Source organism: Prenolepis imparis, unplaced genomic scaffold (assembly GCF_030444845.1).
Source record: "Prenolepis imparis isolate NDT839.2.m4 unplaced genomic scaffold, iyPreImpa1.0 SCAF_3, whole genome shotgun sequence".
NCBI classification, from domain to species: Eukaryota; Metazoa; Arthropoda; class Insecta; order Hymenoptera; family Formicidae; genus Prenolepis; species Prenolepis imparis.
In genome coordinates this window covers 11,156,873-11,177,617 of record NW_028141161.1, presented here as the reverse complement: position 1 = coordinate 11,177,617, position 20,745 = coordinate 11,156,873, and the positions used below count along the sequence as shown (strand labels likewise).

The window sequence follows — 20,745 nt, the reverse complement described above, 5'->3', positions numbered from 1 at the left end:
CAAATCTCAGACAGAGAATGTCTAAGTTAGAGGATATTTAGTAAATGCTAGCGTATATAAACGCGTTCTAAAATAGCGCGAATGCGAAGATAGTTTGACCCTAACCATATCCGAGGCTTAACTCAGCCAAGGGTTGCGAGTTAACATTCATAATCCGTCCGAGTTGCATTCAGTGGGTTTCATTAGTCCAAATGCATCAGCGAAAGCCGCATTCAGGGCTTGTTCGATCCTTTGCGAAATTTGCGCGAATCGCTGGTAGGTTCTTTGTCTTTAATATGGCGCTTTAAACCTAATTAAACGTGTCTGCAATAATACGGGATAGCGCATATAGCTCTTAGGTTTTTCAAAATGCAAACGTTTTTCTTCCACAATCTCGAGTCGTCCAACAAAGCTATACTTATGCTATGATTTCACTCGTATAACTCATTAATAATATACTCGATTTTAATAAACCAGTTGCTATAGAGTACTAATTATAAAGTTTCTTGCGATCTTTGTAAAATTTATATGAATCGCAGGTATAGATATTCTGATCGCAAATTTAGCTTTAACTATTAAAGTGTTATATAAAATCTCGACTAAATGCTTCTTTCAAGAAGAAAAGTCAAACGTAATGTTTATTATTCAAAAACGTAACGAAAGAAAATCGATAATTATCATTAACAAGATTTCATTTATTCAAGACATTTGATATACGCAGTATACATATAGAAAAAGATGGAGATTTATATTTATGATAAAATAATAACAAAGAAATATAGAAAAAAATAGTAAAAACTCTAATGCAATGAAATTGTTGTGCAAGTCGATAAAGAAACAGATAATAAAAATTATTCGCATTGTGGTATTAATGCTCAAGTTAATAATTGAAGTTGATAAATATAGGATTAAATCTGCGCGTGGCGTTGAGAGTAATCATGCGAGTAAAGAGAAATTTTGCTTCGTAATTTCACTATGTCAAAATATACCTTTATGTTATTATGAGAGTCTCATCGAAAATTAAATCCGTAATATCACCGGGATGAAAAGATACTTCGGCCAATTCATTAATTTCACATGCGCGAGTCATATACAGCGAGCGACGAATTAATTAAATACAACAAGGTTTATTTTGATTTTATACTGAAGCTCTTTGCTTTTTTTCCCTAATTCGGTGATGTGGAACGTGATATAAATGTCTCGCGTCTCTTCCAGCCTTTTCGGAGTTGCAATAATCGGCGAAGTCATCTTGGCTCGCTGAGCCGAAATTACTTCGAACTGGTTCTCGGCGATAACGAGCTGAATTAGCTAAGACTATATTATAATGACGCCGTAGACGGGGCCCGTATGAATATTTAACAGCCAACGCTTAGTTTGTTGGCGACCCGCGTATACTTTGAAACCGAGAACTTTGCAGTTACGACATTTGTTACGACATATATAATCTGACTTATATTTAAATTGATAATAAATGACACTTGATAAATAATTATCAAAAAATTAGAAATCGATTAAAAAATATTTAAATTAGATATATAAAAATAAAAAATTCGCGATATTATGAATATATATAAAATATTGATGAATAATAAAGCGACTGTATTTATACCATTTTATATGAATATTTAATTTCGTTAATGTTAAAGTATATAATGGATAATTAATTTATATGAATTTATAAATATAAAAATTGTATATTTATTGTATGTAAATACGTATAATGTTCAAGAAAAACGGTGAAATGTTCTCGGATAAAACTTACGGTGATCACGAGAGTGGAAAAGCGTTTACAAGCCGGGAATATGGGAACGTATGTGTCCATACGGACTTTTTACGACGTCATCTTACCTTTTTTTTTGTTCCGTGAACTATGGGGAATGAATGCCGTCTGGGAGTTTACGGCTCGGGGATTTCGGTAAGCGAATAATCCAATTTAGTGCCGCGAAGTGTTCCCGCGTGCCCAAGTTCGATGGAATTGCCGTTTTGGTGCGTGCAAATGGGAAAAGGGAACGAGATTTGGCTTTGATTTATCGCACTTGCAGATTTTCTATGAAAGTTTCAACAATGAAAGTTGCGTGACATTTAATATGCATACAATAGTATATATTTTGTCTTTTTAGCCAATTTTTTATCTGTTTTTATATTTCGATTGCGATTACAATGAATTCATAATCTTTAAGGATAGTCTAAAAGAATACGATGGAATAACAAAAAATGTATACAGAATCTTTAAAAGAATATTCTTTAAACTATAAATTTTGTATGTATAGCATATTTGAAATCAATCTGTATCAAATTTTTATTGAAGAGCATATAATTATTTACAATATATTTAATAATTGTATCAAATATTTTAATATAATTTGGCTTAAATTATATTTTGATTTAAATACTGATATACTATTAAAAATTAATACTGATCTGCTATATAGAGAATATATCTTTTAAGAATGTTTAGAAATGTTACGTTATATTTAATATTTTATTTCTTGAAAATTTACTTTTTATTATTATATTTAGAGTATCTCTAAATGCAAAGCTGTGCTTTTAATTAATGCATTTATCTGTATTTTTGTTCCTTTATAATGAAGAGAATAGTGGCTCGCTCCGCCTTGAAAGCAGCTGTCTCTCGACATTGAAAGAAGTTTGAATGAGTTGAGTTCGAAAGCCGGAAATTAAACATCGAACAAGATTCTTTATAAAATATATCGAGGGTATTACGCATTTTTATCGAGTTATATATAACACAAAGCTTTTATCACATTTATTTCTCGTTCGTCGCTTTAGCCAGCAGCTCAACATACGTTCCGCGAATATATCTATTAAAAGAAGGGATATGAGTAAAATATAAAGATCTGCCCACTGTTTTATATGAAATTTGTCAGATTGAAGAATATAATAGCTATTTTGTATTTTTCTATTTTCTCTTTAATGAAAATTGAATAACAAGAGTTGACGATCACATATCTTATGTGCATTCTGAGAGACATATAGAAAAATTCCGAGATATGTTAGAAAAATATACTGTATACTGTCATATTTTTTGTATCACATCCATAGCATATTCACTCGCTTTGAGATGCGTTACGTATACGTTCGCAAGAAAAGAAAAGCAAAGAACAGAACCGAAGCTCGCGCGATTTTGGTTCGTTTGCGTATCAGTAAAATAGCGGAAACGAGCCTTGAGAGAGCGGGACGAAGATATGAAAGATGTACGTGTGCAGATTTACTGAAAAATATTTCGCCCATGCAATTGCTGCGTCTCTATTCCAGTTTTTGTCTTTTACATTTTTTCCCCTTTTTTTTTTTTGGTTTTTCTCTATATCTCTCTGATCGTTCTGTTTAATATATGTCTATGTAGTCGCACATATGCACGAAAATTTACATCGAAACGTTTAAAAAAGATCACGCTTTTCGTTACGGACTGCGGTCGCTAGACATTGAATAAATATTTCATTTTGGTAAGGCAAAGAGAAAGCAAAGCAATGTACACGGCTGTTCTGCAATTCAATTTTTGTCGATAGTACTGGAATTTTTTTATCAAACTCGCAATTAGACAGCAATAAATGTCTCGGAAAGAAAGCGTAAAGAAAATATTGACAAAATTAAATCGAAACTACAAACATGTTGTTATCTTATATTTCTTATTTCCTGAAATATCGATTTCACTCTGTTGAAACATTCTTCGGGATGAAGACGGCTGCCGCGAACTTGCAGCTGTACAGGATCTTAATGGCCCGATTTTATGGAAATCACTGTAAGCTTCTGCCAGCTGTTTCCATTACGTCTCCGCGTTATGTTCTGTAAAATCCTCGCGCCTTGCAGTTCTTACAACGCTCGCGCGTTTGTTGCAAAAGAATTTAATCGAAAAATAATTCGACGCGAGCAAGGGCCCGACCTGACATTCGCAGTGCACGTGTTAGATAAAAACTATATTAAACCAGCAATAATTCAGCTTACTGGAAATATGCTCTTTCTCTCTTGTCAAAGTGAAAGATGTTAGTGAAAGATGCTTTCTCGAACATCTTATATTCGCAAAAAAGATATATGAACGATCGCGCGGATTAAAAATTAATCGCGATTGCATCGTTTGTTTCCGATATGTATATTTTGGAAATTCGTCGCGATTCAACGAATCTTTTTTTTTTTCACAAAGAAGCTTTGCTAACCCTAAAAGTTTTATTACGAATTTCTGATACCGTCAGAAGTTAGATAGGAGAAAAGAGAACCGCGCACGCGGCGCCGAACGAAAGAAGTACTGAAATCTGAGAGACAATGCGAGTCTCTCCACCTCTCGACTCTCGAATAATAAATATGCATGCCACTGAGAAGCATTAGCGGGAAGTAACTCTTTCTTTTCTTTTCGAGAAATGCAAAAACGTCGCGGCGGGTCTAACTGGGAAAGTATTGTTGCTTCAACGCACTTTTATACTCACTTATAAGATGCTCCATCCAGACTCTCAAGATAAATTGACAAAGAAGATCTGCTTTTAGAAAAAAATAGAAATAATGATTCGGTATTCAGAAAACAATTCGAGGTTACTGATATGATATTGACTTCTCGATATTTGTGATTGAAATTAGTTTTTAGCAACAATTGTTACGAAACATTGACAATAGCGCCGGAATGTATACGTAAAATCTTAATGCCAACAACATAAAATTTATGCAAAATTAAAATTAGATACGATGAAAAAAAACATCGCATGATCTTAATATATCACAATGTTTATGCCAATAAAAAAGACAATCTGTTGACTTATATAATGCAGGGGAATATGAAAAGGATAAGTGAATGAAATGAGAAGAGATGAAGAAAAAAAAAAATTCGTATAAAGATAGAGATGTTTAAGCATAATATATTATATCAAGTGTATAATAGATTATTTTTATTCGAATAAATTATATAAATAGAAAGAATAATACTAGATTAGATAATATTGTGATTAAATGAAACGACACACACACACACACACATGGAAATATACTTTACTTACTTAGAGAAATTTTCGATTAGCTTATCTCATTTTATATAATATTGTTAGTTTATCTTGTATTCTCGTTGTGCAAGTAATAGCTCTTGTTGCTTTTATATGATCATGATATCAGAGAACATGTTCGGCAAGACTATAGTCTTTATTATCTGTGCCCGGATTTTATGACTTGTTTCGCATCGTTCAGTAGAGAACAAGAATCCTATGGTAGGGAACAAGAATTCTTTTTATATACGAAAGGTAAACACTGTTGTCAGAAACAGCAGGCATATAAACAATTTTGTTATTTCAATAGCTGGCGTGGCTGTAAAACGGCCTGTTTGGAGTATTGTATTCAACCAATCAAATGTAGATTTCTTTAGCATTAGCTGTCTAAAAAGCATATCAGGGCTATTCAATAAAATAACACAACTACTAATCGAAACTAATAATGCGCGTCAAGTACGCACAAAGAAAATGTTAAATATCTGGAAACTTTTAAATGTGTGGGCGTAAAAGTAGAAAAATCAAGTTATAATATAATCAATGTAACTAAAAACTCAAATATATATTTTGCGGATATAATAATAATGATTATCTCAGATATATCATAGAATCGATTTCGACACTATTAGCTATAAATTAAATAATATGATATAATATCAATAGATTATTGGCGCGATAACTGGAAAATAAACTAAGAAGTTGTTTTTATCGTTAAACGGAATAATATACGTTCTGAAAACATAGTTTAGAAGTTGTAATTATTTAGTGAACATATATTCGAGAAAAAGATATGCTAGAAAGTTAAGAGCTACCGCCGTTGAGTTTACGTAGATGCCAGATCTCAAAGGGTTAATTAAAAACGGTGTCTTCCTCACCGTATAATAAAAATGAAACGGGACGCGCAGAGCTGGCCGGCTCACAAAGTAGAAAAAGGAAAACTATATGGGAAGCGTTGCTTTTAACGGACGAGTCATACGAAGGAAAAAGCCGCGAGTAAGAAATCTTTATGGACTGCGTTCATTGGCGGAACGTCACAAAAAGTACGCGGAAATGATCGACAAAACTGTCGGAAGAATTCATATCGTATTAGAGTTATCGTAGTTAAAAAAACCAAAGCGTGGTCTATTAGAATTAAAAATTTTGAACAAAATTTTCTGAAGAACTTTTATGAAAAGATGTTATTCTTTTATAAGAGTATACGTAAAAAGAAAAGTTAAGAAGTAAATCTCTGAAGAGATTCTAGATAAAAATTTGATCAATGAAATACGAGAACGCTCTTGTTCATTTGCATAAAACTAATTTTATAAGTAAATTATATTTGTTTGCTCCCGACTTTAATTAATTTTTTTAAAAACTTTCTAAAACTTTTTAATTTTCTGTATTTTTTCAGTAAATATTATTTTTGTATATTTTTTCTATAAATTAATAATATATCTTTTTATTTTACTGTTTAATTTTATCAATTTTGCAGATTCTATTTATTTTTTATATAAAAATAATTGTGTTACTTTTTTAATATGTAAATTTTTAATATATAAATTATGTTATGCACACATTTATGAATATAAATTTTATAAACAAGACTTTTAACCTTCTTAATCTTTTTCCAAGTCTTCTTCATTTGTCAAATATATCATTGAAAAATAAAAATACATGCACAATGACTATGTATTTATATCTATGATTTTATTTTCGTTTATATAAATATTACTGATACAACTTGTAGCCATTCTACAGATTTTAGAACATTTCTCATTTAGATTCAGATTATATAATTCATGAGTTGTTCAAAAATTCATCGGTTACATTAACGATTCGGATATAATTAATTTTTTTATGGCGCAAAATAAGTTTGATCAAAAGAATATATAGAATATTAAATTAATATTGAAAGAATAATATAAAATATTAAATTGATATATAGAAAATTAAATTAATATTGATTAATATTGAAAAGCTTTTAATAGAGATGTTATTTTTTTAGGGATATTCAGAAGAAGTAAAATTCTTTATGATATTTTTCTCTGAAATAATCATCAATTGCAATCTTCCTTAAGATCAGTAATTGATATTGTTTTAGAAAATCAGTTTTGAATCTAATTAGCATGCAAAGCCGTCAACTAAGAATCTGAAGATAATTTTGAAAGCACAATATTAATTGTTAAATCACATTTCTATTCAAAGATTGTTTTTGAAGTAGCTGTCAAAATTTTCTTTTTTTAATTTGCTTATTTTATATTTCTCGACTTAAACTTACAATATACCATCGTTATCTGGTCAACAATTCTTGTCGAATACACCATGATAACCTCGAATGCCAATTGGACGCTATAATGTTAACGTAATGTGCTTGTCCATTTACAAACATGCTCTTTCTTGTCGGTGATTTTCTTAGAAAATAGACAAGTATACAGAGAAAAATACGAAATCTCAGTAGCCTTCGGCATATTCGTAGTATTTCAAGAGAGAACAATAACAGCAACCTCATAAGTATTGTGACGCATTTAAATTCGACTATGTCGCGATTGTTATAACCCCTTGAAACATCTTCTACATCTTTCTAGTTTTTTTTGCTGCTTTCATTAGACTTGTAATCAATAAAATAGTAAAAATTATTTTTGGCTATGTCAACGAAAGAAAGTATTGCGCATAGCAGAGAGTATTTTTGCAAAATATTGTACTTAAGAAAACACATTGAAATTAATATCATTCGCGAACCATGTCATCTAAGAATATAATTAAAAAATTATGATTATTAGAAATTAATATTTTATCAATTATTTTATAAATAATTTTTTTTTTTTTTTTAATGCTCTATTTGATGATAGAAGTAATATTTATTTATATATTTTGGAATATAGAAACAGTATTATCTTGAATAAAATTTTCTAATAACAATTAATAATATAAAGGATAAATAATAATATGAAGACTAATAATGCAAAGCGTAAAAAGTTAACAAGAGACAGCATGTAAAATATTTCTAAAGTAATGTTACACAAAGGAATAAAATAAAACAATATGAGAAAACTTTCAAGTACAAGTTAAATATCAGACTTTAAATGTGCAGCAGTATTCCCACAGATAATTAAAAAAAAAACAATCTGAGATATTACACAGTTCTACTGTATACATATACTAATGGAAAGTTGAGAAAGTAGATAGAGTTTCTAATGAGTGCATGTTCCAAAGTATATAAAAACACGTATAATAAAGAAGTTGAAAGTAACATCAATTTCTATGTTGAAAAAACATTTAAGTTATTAATTAATATAATATATAAATGAATATATTATATATACATATACATATATATGAATTTTATATTAGTTTTATATCAATTTTATATTTTATATTTGAAAGGTTGCATCTTATTTATAAATTATTTTTTCTTAATTTTTCTAATATGACAATTATTAATTAATATTATTTTTAATTAAATATATAAGCAATGCAAAAAATTGGAACAAATTTTATATTTTAATTTATTATTAATGTCATTTTTAAATTCACTTAATATTGCCAAGCTCAGAACTAATTAAAGTTGTTAAAGCTCCGGACGCGACGAAGTCTAATCATAAGATATTTTCATGTGACGGTACTTGACAAAATCTGGCTTATTCCTCAATCTATCGAGAACCAGTTCTCCAATGTTCGTACATGTCGGATGAGTTTCCTCCGCGCCAATCAATACGTTATCCTCAATTCTGAACGACGTACATACTAGTTACTAGAGAAAAGCGAAGGTACATCGTGACAATAATTCCATTGATGCAAATGTCAATTCGTCAAGTCTATCGATAACACATTTTTACTTACTCGTCGGCTTTTTCTCTCGTCACTATGTCTCTATGAAATTTCAATCATGTCAACAATTACAAAGCATCGACATTTTACGTGAACTTTTATAATCAGGCTTTTATCTCTCAATCTCCCATTATACCATTTAATAAATAATTGAATTTTCCATCGAGTATAACGCGAATCTAATTAGGATGTTTACATTCGCTAAAAAATGGTATGCATAAGCTATAAGAAATTCAAACTTTTTGATAAAGACTTTAAAAAAGACACGCTAAAACTAAATTATAAAAAAATTAGTAAAAGTGAAGAAATTTTATAAGTACAAAATAAAAATTGTTATTGTCATGTCTTCTAGTATATATAAATACATGGTAGTTTTTGTTAAGTTATTGTGTCGTATAATGTAAATCCATTTTTATTCGAGAAATTTTATTCAATGATATAATAAATTTATAGTATCGCAAGAAAAAAGGAGAGGGGAGGGATTTCCGTTTGGCTGTCTGTAAAGTGCATTTGCAAGCTATAAAAGTACGCTTCAAAACAAAGTTGCATTTGGATGCTGCTATACCTATGCATCGCGCCTATTCGATGCCATGATAATTTATTGCAGCTGCGCGAAACTATGAAATTTTTCCGCTGCATTCGCGAACTACTGTCTGCCCTGACAACATTGAAAAACGTCGTTTCGGATGCTTCGCAGAATCGCTCGATGTCCATTTTCAAATGACATCCTATCCGACACGCATAAAACGCAAAATCAACGTGTTTCTGTTTAATGTTAAATAACACATACAGTAAGAACACCTATCTATCTATTTACATTTATCTATTTAGCGAGTCGATCGTAATACAAACTATATATTAAAAAACTAAGTATTTTAATAAATTTCTCGAGATAGCTAGATAATAATAGAGTAACTATCAATTCGTGAAATTGATCTAATCAAATTTAATAAAGTTCAATAAAAAAAAATTCACTAATATTATCTAGATTTTAGAGAAAAAAATTCATTCATATTATAATAGATATAGTGACTTGATCGATATAAATTTCTGTTTTTTTATAAAATTATTTTTTCGTAGTTGATAAAGAGTTGCACAATGCATTTAGACAGAGATGGTGAGTTTCTAGATTATAAAGAATCGATTTCACGAGAGGCTCCCATCTGAATAGACATGACAATTTCTCGACGACACAACGCCGTGAAATTTCATATTTTTCGCACTCGTGACCGCATCCTCCCTTGACTCTCCAATCTTCCGCGGTTTCTATTCTTGCTTCGTAATTGTCACGTTCTTCTTTCCCTGAGCGACAAGCAAGTAAATAATTTTAGTTATAGGTCAAGTATTATATATCTGCCGTTGCAACACTTATCGTGTCATATAGAGAACATTTATTGGAACATTTAGCGATGAAATAGAGATGAGAATACGGGCCAATGTCTTGGCAAATTTAACGTTCTCGCGAAGTCTGCAAAAGTCTTCCCGATTTCCCTGCATCGGCTCCATCAATTTCTCGGCTGTCACTTGCAAAAGATAAATTTATCTTAAAGAAGACCGATCGCGATGCGATTTTCTTGCGGGGAAAAACGACGTGTCTTTCCATATAATAACTAAAACACATTATCGTTTCACTCTTAATCACGAGCAATCGTGCAACATGCATGCTTATTTTATAGTTGTTTTTAGTTTCGCGCGATTCGCAATAACTTGATTAAATCTGACTCACTTAATCCAACCGTGCTGAACTACTTTAATTTTAAAGCGGGCCGACTGCGCGAGAGAAGAAAATTATTTTAGCGCCCTTCTTTTCGAACCTCGCGCGTTTACTTACTCGCGAACACTTTGTCGAGTTTTCTCTGCTTGTCGAACAGAGAAAGCGTAGTCAGGTTATATATAAGCACACCATGAAACAAATATTAAAACTTCGTTATGCGCTTTACTTTTGAAGGCGATTACAAAAGTATAACCGCAGCAACTGTCACTTTGCACTTCTCTCGCTATATATATTTTTTTTTTCAAGACGAATTAAAGTTTCTCGAAAAATTATATGCGTTGACGTATGTATGTGGTTACATCGGGATAAAATCTGATTGATTTTTAGTTTCAAAATTAACAAAATATTTTTTATATGACGCAAAACATATGGCATGCATTTTTTGTTTTGTTTACACCAATGTAGATTTGTAAAGAGTGTTCAAAAAAATATCAAACATATGCTTTCTTTATAAGTGTTAATGCAGAATTTAAGAGAGGATTGAAACATCCCTTTTAAAAGTAGCGAAATCGTAATAATAAATACTATTCATCAAGTCAAAAAATAATCTAGAAATTTTGACATTTAAAATTTTAATATTTAATATACTTTGTAATCTATATAGTTTGTACATAATTTTGTAGAATCATAAATGTGTGCATATTAGAATTATTATATGTATATAGTATTAAAAATTTTTTCTATTTTTAATTTAATTTTCTTTTTTTTTAAGTATTTTAAAAATAATATTTTATTATTCGTCAATAATATTTTATACACATGCGGCTTTTTTATATGTACGCATAGCAAAATATTTATTTCTATAGAAATTGTTTATCTTATATTGCTTTATTAATTAGTTTATCATAAATAGCGATAATCATATCTTAACGTATCATGACATTATCGTAATACCATATTTCATCGATCTAACAAATACGCGTAAGCCACGAGAATACAGAATACACGATAAAACAATACCTCGCTCTATGTATTCACTAATGAAACAAAAGATAATTCATAATTCCCCCTATAACATTGCATTATATTAATTTATGAAATATAAAATATATATAAAGAATTTATATATTATTCGATTTTTATACTATTATTATAATATACAGAAAAAAATATCAGAACACAACTAAAAGAAAAAAGTTTTAAATAACTGAATTTGTTAAACTGCTTACGAAATAGTTATACATAAATATAATCAACATTCTTTGTATAATTTCAATTTGTCGTATAACTTTTAGCGATCTGCTTAAGCTCCTTCTTAGCGATTTTTCCCGTAGCCGTGCGTTTAAGCCTTTGCATGAATTTAACTCCCGCATGCAATCTACAATACCATGGCATGTTCTGCTTCACCAAGTCGGTTATGTCGAGCTCCGTCGCCTGGAATTTACGTGAGAAATTGTAATGTAACGTATGTAGGGCAAGACGGTTAAACTCTTAGAGCTTGCAGTAAATTGAAGCCGTGTGCACAAAAACAGGTCAATTCTCTTTTTGGTAAAAGTCAATAAATGCAAAAGATTTATGTAAGCTAACTTTCTCTTTGAGGAAAAATTCGCAGGGCAACATGAATTACTTTGAATATTTTTTTTACACAAATATTTTTCTGAAAAATATCAAAACATTCAATAAACCTGTCATTATGCTATCATTTCAGTAGCGAATATTTTCTATATGTCAGTATAAAAATAAATTTTAAAAATAATTTATAGCATGTATGAAAAGAAAATGATCAGATGAAAATTATAAATCATCTGTCATTCATTATGTATTATGAATTGTATACATTATGTATATATACATTTTTTTTTAATGAAATGTATTGTATAAATGAATACATTAATTATATATTACGACTTTTCATTTTCATGTTATAAATATTACTTCTTTGCCGGGTATTTTCGCGACAAAACCCATGGCATGTTTCTCCTCGATATCATGTGGTACAGCCACCACGGCGACTTCGAGGACTGCGGGATGTTGCTGAATCAAAGCTTCAATTTCCGCAGGCGATATTTTGATAGCTCTATAGTTGATGAATTCCGATATTCTATCGATGAGGAAAATTTCACCATCGTCATCATAATAACCGAGATCGCCCGTATGTAACCATCCTAAAATTAAAGCATGTTTCTCATGTTAAGATTTTGCAGTTTTCAATTATTTATAATATGTGAAAATTATCGACGCTTTGATATTAATAACGGAAATTATTTTCATTATTTTTTATTTGAGAGTATTCTAGAATAAAAATATGCAAGCTCTGGGATGTTATATATTTTCGAAAGTATCTGTTCTAAACAATGACGTGTCGAACTATTTTATACTTACCGTCCGAATCGATAGCATTCTTCGTAGCCTCAGGGTTGTTGTAGTATTCATTCATCATGTACGACGATTTGGCCCATATCTCCGGTTTTGTTAGCCCCCAAGATCCTCCCTGTGTTAGAATCGATCACCTTCAGCCGTCCTGTTTCGCAAACAAATCCACAGCTGCCCGGTTTACTGTATATTTCGTCTGACGGGTACATGATCCACCGTAATCCGTCATTACTATGGGCAGTTTGTTGCAAAAATCGTTTTTCTTTCGCGTCGCATGTTCACCGTATGTGTTTTAAATAAAAACATTGTTTATATTATAGCACTTGTACGAAATGACAAGATTTTAATAACAATTTATTATCTGTCATCTCGATGATAGTATCGTACAACTCACCGTAGCTTAATAAGACATTGGTGTGCGGCAAAAGTTTTACTAGAGTCTGCTGTAGCTCTCTCCGAAATTGTGCACCGCTAAACAAAAGGATTTTCAATGTCGGTAGCCGGTACCTGCTTAATACGCCGAACTTTACCAGTCGGATAGGGAAGCAGGGATCGCATCTAAACCAGGATACCTGAATGCAAAACGACGCCGTTAAACTCGAACGTTCCCGCGCGATATTACCTGCGCGAAGCAATAAATCATTCGGCACAACTATCACACTCAGTTGTAGATGCGCCTCAATTCGAGCTTCGTGTTATCCTTTAGCAAATTCGCCACGCGACATAAATTAACACAAATTAACGCGAACGCGCGAGCGTAATATCGCGTGAAATAATATCCTCTATACGCAAGGATATCCAAATGGAAATAATAACGCTAACAGATGTCGTGTGCAAGAAGTGCATAATAAATCACGTTGATATCGCCAAATTTTATCTCGTAAATTTGCATAAATTTACAATTAATTTATAAGATGTTATATACATTATATAGACGAGCCTGTGTTTGTCGCTAAAAAAATATTTTATAAAGCCTTTTAAATAACTGTTGTTACTAAAATTGTTCGCTAGAATAATACATTATTTATCAAGTCATCTTACGATTATTTATTAATTTTTTATTGTTATCAAAAAATATATATATATGTTAAGGAGATTCTGATTCGCCGTTAATGTGCAATTACACGACTGTATATTAATCTTCCATGACTTGCCTCATATTTCTCGATGAAGTGGCACAGCTCGTCGTCATCATCGTAATCCGGGACTACGATCCTCTTGGAATAATCTAGAATAGCCTTGATGATGATGAACACACCGTAATACCAACGCATGGAAGGCGTCCACATAGATACGTGCCCTCTGAGATCATGAATTTTCACGAGTCATGTAATTGATCATCGATGCGTGGCTAATCGCAGCGCCTTTCGGAAAACCAATGGTGCCGGATGAACAAACGATCGTCGCGATTTGATTCGGACTAGTCAGCTTCGAGTACTCGAACTCGTCGATCTTTGCCATATCTTGGGAACTTAAAATGCGTGTCAGAGATAGGTCTTCGAATCCCGCTAGCTCGCCGAATACCACTAGTTTAATGTCCAGATGATCCTCCTCGATGATCCGTGCCAAACATTCGATCGAATCAACATTCGCAAACACTATTTTCGGTTTCGTTAGCGAGAGAAAAAAACGCGCGGTCGCTAAAAAATAAAGAAATTTCTATATAAATTTGTTCCGCGCATTTGAAAAAGTCTCGACGCGACGTTAACATTACTTTTGTTATAATATTTGTACGCATTATCTGCCATGCTCGTTGCGGATTTGTGACAAAGATAAAAACGAAACTATGCGAGTAATTTGAATGCTTTTTCGCGTTGAGTCACGCCGACTGATTAAAAAAAAAAGAAAGAAAAGTAGAAAATCAAAAGAGGAAAAGACTGAAACGAAATGCTTTGCAACAACGGCATTACCACGTTGTACGTGCGGAAAATCGGATCTCGTTCGGCGATTCGTGGTTTAATGCTCGGCGCGAAAAAAGAACCGAGAACAAGCTGGAAAAGCGGGAGAAAAGTAGTAACGTACTTGGAGAGAGCTCGTCGTCCCACGGGTTGCTAATGGCGCCGACGTAGAGTGCCGCTAGCAGCGGTACGTATGATTCCAAGTGATTGTGAGTGGAAATGCCGATTATGTCGCCCGGTTGAACAGCCTGCTCTCTCAACCACAGCGCGCATTTCACGCTTTTCTCCGTCATTTCCGCGAAAGTGGTCTTTGTGCCGGTAACCGCCTCCACCTACACACATATACGCATAACGGATCGAACGAGCGGGGGTTAAGAGGCGACTACGTTAGCGGAATTTACGTTAAAGTCGATCCAATGGCGTGTCTCTATCGACACCTTCTCCATAGAAGTAGACTATATCTAATTACCTGCGCGATGAATTCCGGTTTGCTCCGCAGCTTTTCCAACACCAACGCTCCGACGTTTATGCATTCATCGCGAATCGATACTTCCTTGCCGATCAATATGTTATCCTCTATTCTAAATATCAGATTATCCTGAAAATTTGTATGACACAAGTATAATTAATTGACGATAATAAAATTAAAAAATTTAAATACCGGAGATGACAAATTGCGCATTGCAGCATTAAAGAATCCATATGTACACTGAGAAAAAAATTTCTTAACTTGACTAAACTGTTCAACTAAATTACTATTTTGTTAATTGAACATATATTAGTATTTAAGTCAAATACACGTTTTGTTAGATTTAATATGTTATATTTAATTTAAATATTTTTATATGTTCAGTTAATAAAATACTATTTAGTTGAACGGTTTAGTCAAGTTAACATTTTTTTTAGCAGGCTTAATTTATTTTTCTATAGTATTTAAATGCAGAAGTTAATTATGATCGAGAGAGAAAGAGAAACGTAGTTACGAAACTTTCCAAATCTTAAATAAAGAAAAATCTTAAACTTAAATTTAACACAAATTACGCTAACTAGACTTTTAATAATTTTTATTATATCTATACCTCTTCGACGATATCTTGATCCTTTAAGTTCATCATTGTATAAAAATACACACTCTCTTTTTGACACTATTTAATACTCGATATATTCTGAAAACGAGTCGTGTCAAGCTTATGTAAAAGATTAAACGCACATTGTGCGCACGACTTTTATTATCGTTCATGTATTTATAGACTACTGATATGATAATATTCACTTATACAATTATAAAATGCGATAACATATTAAACTGCACAATTTTAACACGAATGAAAGGAAAGTAGTCTCGTGGCGAATAGTGAATACATCAATGTTTCCTCGGAAATTTGTTTTTACGATGGGAATTATCATAGCGGAGAGATTTAGGAAAAAAAATCCACGATTCGCAAGCGCATTGCGAAACAATGCTGTCGTGATGTACCGAGGAAAGACAAATATTTGTATGCAAGCACGGATGCGCAAGTCTCATTCGCGAACGTTACTCTCATTCTGTTTAGTAATTCCGAGTCTCTCTCTGAACAAACCACTGATTTAATGCAACGATCCGATTTTATTCTAACAAAATGTCGCAAAAGAAAACACTTTTATATCGAAGAAATATTGAACTATCGATAAAAAAGAGGAGCGCACGCAATAAACAATTGTTTGAAAAAATTCTCTATTAAACGTGGGTACATCTATACCATACGTCTGAATAACTGAATTTGTTCACAGCAATAGCAGTAACTCCAAAAATTATAAGTTTAATTGCAAGATATCAATTATAAATATTTTTAAAAAATATCTCTTATTGAATCGATTTTTCTTTGCATTTTATAATTTGGATCGAAAAAAAACTCACAAGAGTTTTAAAGTTCACATTTAATTAATCAAAATTTTAACAAAAATCATGATTATGTGTATATTAGTGAATATAAATATTATATTTTTACATACATATTTTTGTAAATATGGTATATCGTACTTTTGTTTCACTCGTTATTTTGGTATAGTTTATCATTGCATTAAGCAACGTTAAAGGGTTAATTGGATAGCGTTGGTTGTCGGTCCTAAGTTCTAACCAATTTATGAATGCGGCAACGTGACACGAGAGTGCACTATGCGGCCGCCGACTCAAAGTGACAGCAATGTTCCTGTTTCTCGAACTTTCCTTTGGTATCGACAATCTCAATGTTCTCACTTTATCCAGTCGCTGTCCTTTCTGCAGTTCTCTATCTACACATTCGCGGCATTACTGTTAATTTTTAAACTCTCTATTCGCACTTTGACGGTAATCTCAAAACTATCACCAAGAATTTTTTTTTTATATATTTTAGGATATTATATGTACGTTCAGAATGTAGTAAAATTATGAAAGCATCAATAAAATGAAAATAACATGAATAGGCAGAAATTTAATTGTTTCATATAAGTATCTATTTATTGAATGAAAGATTTTCTTATCAGAATATAATTCTTATCAACACATCGTTTCAAATCTCCCGATTTTTATCGAGTTTTACTATTTTTGTTTTACTGAGAAGTTGATTTTCGATTGATGATGAATTATTTCATTCACGAATGAGGAGAATTGAAATGCATCAACCTTCAAGCAATGTAGAAAAAATTTAACAAGCTTCGAGAAATTCTATGCTCACAACGATACAACGCTTTCATCATGGCTCATGTTCGGCCAAACAACCTGAACTTCTACTTGACTTGATCTTTATCTTCCTCTCGTTGTATGTCGCAGGAAGTTTCGTATACTTGAGTAACAAAGAACTTGAGTTTATATCATATAACGTTATTATATTATTATTGCAGATAACGATATTTTATACAAGCAATTTTTTTACAAAGATTTAAATTTTACGTAATATATATTATCTAATCTATTCATACACACAAAATAATGACTGTATTATAGTGGATTATAATATTTTGAATATTTTTAAGATTTAACTAGCGATTGCGATCACGTAATATTATGATTTTCGTTGCTCATGATGAGTAGTTATTCTAATGAAGGTGAATATTGCAATGCGATCTCACGAGGAATCGTTATGTCCATATTTAATTATTCAGATCCATTCCCTGTGCTGTTTCATTTACACATCGGGAAATGGTTCCGCAGATAAACTATTCACATGTTTTAGGCATTTACAAGTACAAACTGCGTATTCCTAAGTTATGCACGGCCACCATTTTCCATCTCTAAACTCTTAAACATCTCTAAGCTTTAAAAGAAAGAATATTACATTAATTAACTCAAATAATTTTATCTGTATATATGAGAGTGTAAGAAAGAGAGAAAGGGAGGAGGGAGAGAGAAAGAGAGAGCGAAAAAATAATTGATTAAATATTAAATAATAAAATGAGAGCAAATATTCATTTTTCGCTATTTTGTTATTATCAAACATTTCGTTATTATCAAACATATGTCAGTTTATATTATGATATAAAGCACAAAATCATTGTAAATGCAGTGTATATTCATATTATACAATACGTAACTTACACGCACAGTATGCTTTCCGACACACAACACACGCATATGAATGTACAGAAACATCTAGGAGTCAAAGCATATAATATAGTGAAATGGATTGTAGTTCCTGATATATACATTGTGTCTGCATAGAATATGTTACATGATTTACCATAAGTATGTTCATGCTACAACGTGGTCGAACAACATGGCATCCGACAATTTCCCGTAAGCATTTCCAAACGGGAGCGCCAATCCTTCAATATTGAGGTAGCAAGCACACAGAAGGCGGCGCGCGAGCTTACTGTATTTACTGAAAACTCTGGTAACGTTGATTCCACTTCCAGTACTCACTCGAGCTTTGATGTGCCATGTAATTCAACCGGAAAGGAGGAATTTAACGAGCGGTAAATAAGCTCTCGGGATTACTCTCTCTCACTCACTTACTTCTCTTCCACGTGCGCGCGCGTTTCATTTTCGCGTTGAATTTTCATTTTCTCAAAAAGTTTTTGGTAAAGTAATAAATGTATCTGAACTATATATTTTTTATTGCTTTAAATTATGATTAAAAAACAACATTTCAAAAAGTCAATATTTTTTTCGCATAAATTGATTATACATTATGTAAGTCTGTTGTTCGGAAACAATTTCTGTTGTTGTTTTCATTTCTGTGATTATCCCGCGTGTGTAAGCTCTGTGCGTACAAGCTTTGTTCTGATATTAATACGCATATATCGAAAGCTTATATTTCTTAATAATAGACTTAATAATACTCACGATATAAAATCAACAATTAATAAAACAAACGATAATGTTTGCAACAAAGAGTTAAAAAAATATACATATATAATATGTAATTTATCAAAAACTAATGTATAAAGTATACGATTACAATTCTGCATCACATACGAGAAATTTTACAACCCGTTTTTTTTTAATCTGCTCTTTGAAAACAAATTTCTTATTTTTAATCATTCTTGAGCTGCAAAGCGGACTATCAACGTGGATTGAATTGAATTCGAGTATATTCGCGAATGTAGTATTTGACTGCCATACAAAAGTTGTAGTAGGCGAGAGGCTCGTGAGGCATCGGTCGATTGGTGCTTCCCGAAGAAGTCCTCGGGGGAAATCTAGGATTTCCCTTCGACCAGATGCGTTTCTATCCGATAGTTGACCCGCCTTAGGACTACTTCGACTTGCCGCCGACTGTGGAATTGCTTCTGTCCCCTGTTATCGATACGCGGTTCTCTGTATTGACACGAAATCCCCCGTAATTATGCTCGTCTCACGGTCATCGGGGTTATCTCATGTTCCTTCCGAGGCGATACAGGGCGGAATTCAATTCGAGGCCGTTAATCGTCGCGACACGCTTCGTTCCGACACGGGCGTGTTCGAATGTTTACACGACGACGCAACGCGCTCAACGACAGCTAATTAGACGGGGATGTAATTAGACTTGCACTGTTAACTCGATAATATATGCTGGTGAAAGTAGACGCCTCTAACATATCCGTCTAATCAATGTGGACAGGTTCTCTTTCTGACGAGTAAACGGCGATCAATCGGCATTGTTATCGGAGACAGCAGATTGCAAAATGTTCTCACATCATGATTATGATAAAATAAGCGCGATTTTGAGGAATTTATGTAGAGTAATTTAAAGAAAAATTCAAAAAATTCCAAGATATTTTCTGCTATTTTGAGTATTATATATGTATATGTTTGCTTCTAAAAATTTCTTGATTTTTCTTAAATTATTTTATATAAATTATATACGGTATCCTAGAATAGAATTGAAAGTTGCATCGTTAATTGTGTGATTATCTGTATAATATCTGAGCGAATCAAATTTTTAATCCAGGAAGTGCGAACATAGGCGTCGGTTTGATTTAAAAGGAACGAAACGACTGGAAATAAAATTCTCCGCGTGCGTCGCTTCTCCACCTGGTTTATTGTCCCGCGTTCGTCGCTTGATCAAACGTCCCCTAAACCATCGGTTCGAATGCCATTCCGGCGGTTCAATCTGCTAAGTAACCGGATTTAACGTGCACGATTCGCGTCGGAAAGCTCGGAATTCCTTCCTCGCTGTCAGAATTTGTTCACGAAACGACGTTCCACGCTATTTCTCGACCTCGGTCACCTGCTCGGCCCGTCTTGCGATCTCGTAATCCTTCCCTCGTTGCCATTAATTTCATCCGATCTCGTCTATAAACCTGGGAATCCTCAATTTGCGGCTGACGGCGAGAGAAATAATACCAGAGGTCGCAAGAGAAACTTGGAGCAAAATTTATTCCTCTCCGTCAACTTAATGATATATCACTTGAAATAATTATATCAAATTGTGTATCGCGATTCAATTAATAAAAATATCAAATTTCTTTATGAGATTTTTTTATTATAATATTGCACATTATTTTGTATTATTATTGTATCAGCTTTTTTTAAACGATATAATGTTATTGAGTTAAAATA

General features: G+C 32.3%; 1 pseudogene across 1 annotated transcript; it reads right to left on the bottom strand.

Annotated features, from left to right (window-relative positions):
• Window positions 1-11,751: 11,751 nt before the first annotated feature.
• On the bottom strand, window positions 11,752-15,939 carry LOC145933862 (uncharacterized; annotated as a pseudogene). Its single transcript, XR_014424934.1, has 8 exons — window positions 15,830-15,939; window positions 15,220-15,348; window positions 14,875-15,082; window positions 14,007-14,492; window positions 13,247-13,424; window positions 12,862-13,083; window positions 12,415-12,644; window positions 11,752-11,913 (listed from the first exon to the last, which is right to left on the bottom strand). The product of XR_014424934.1 is annotated as an uncharacterized LOC145933862 (transcript).
• Between the last annotated feature and the right edge of the window lie 4,806 nt (window positions 15,940-20,745).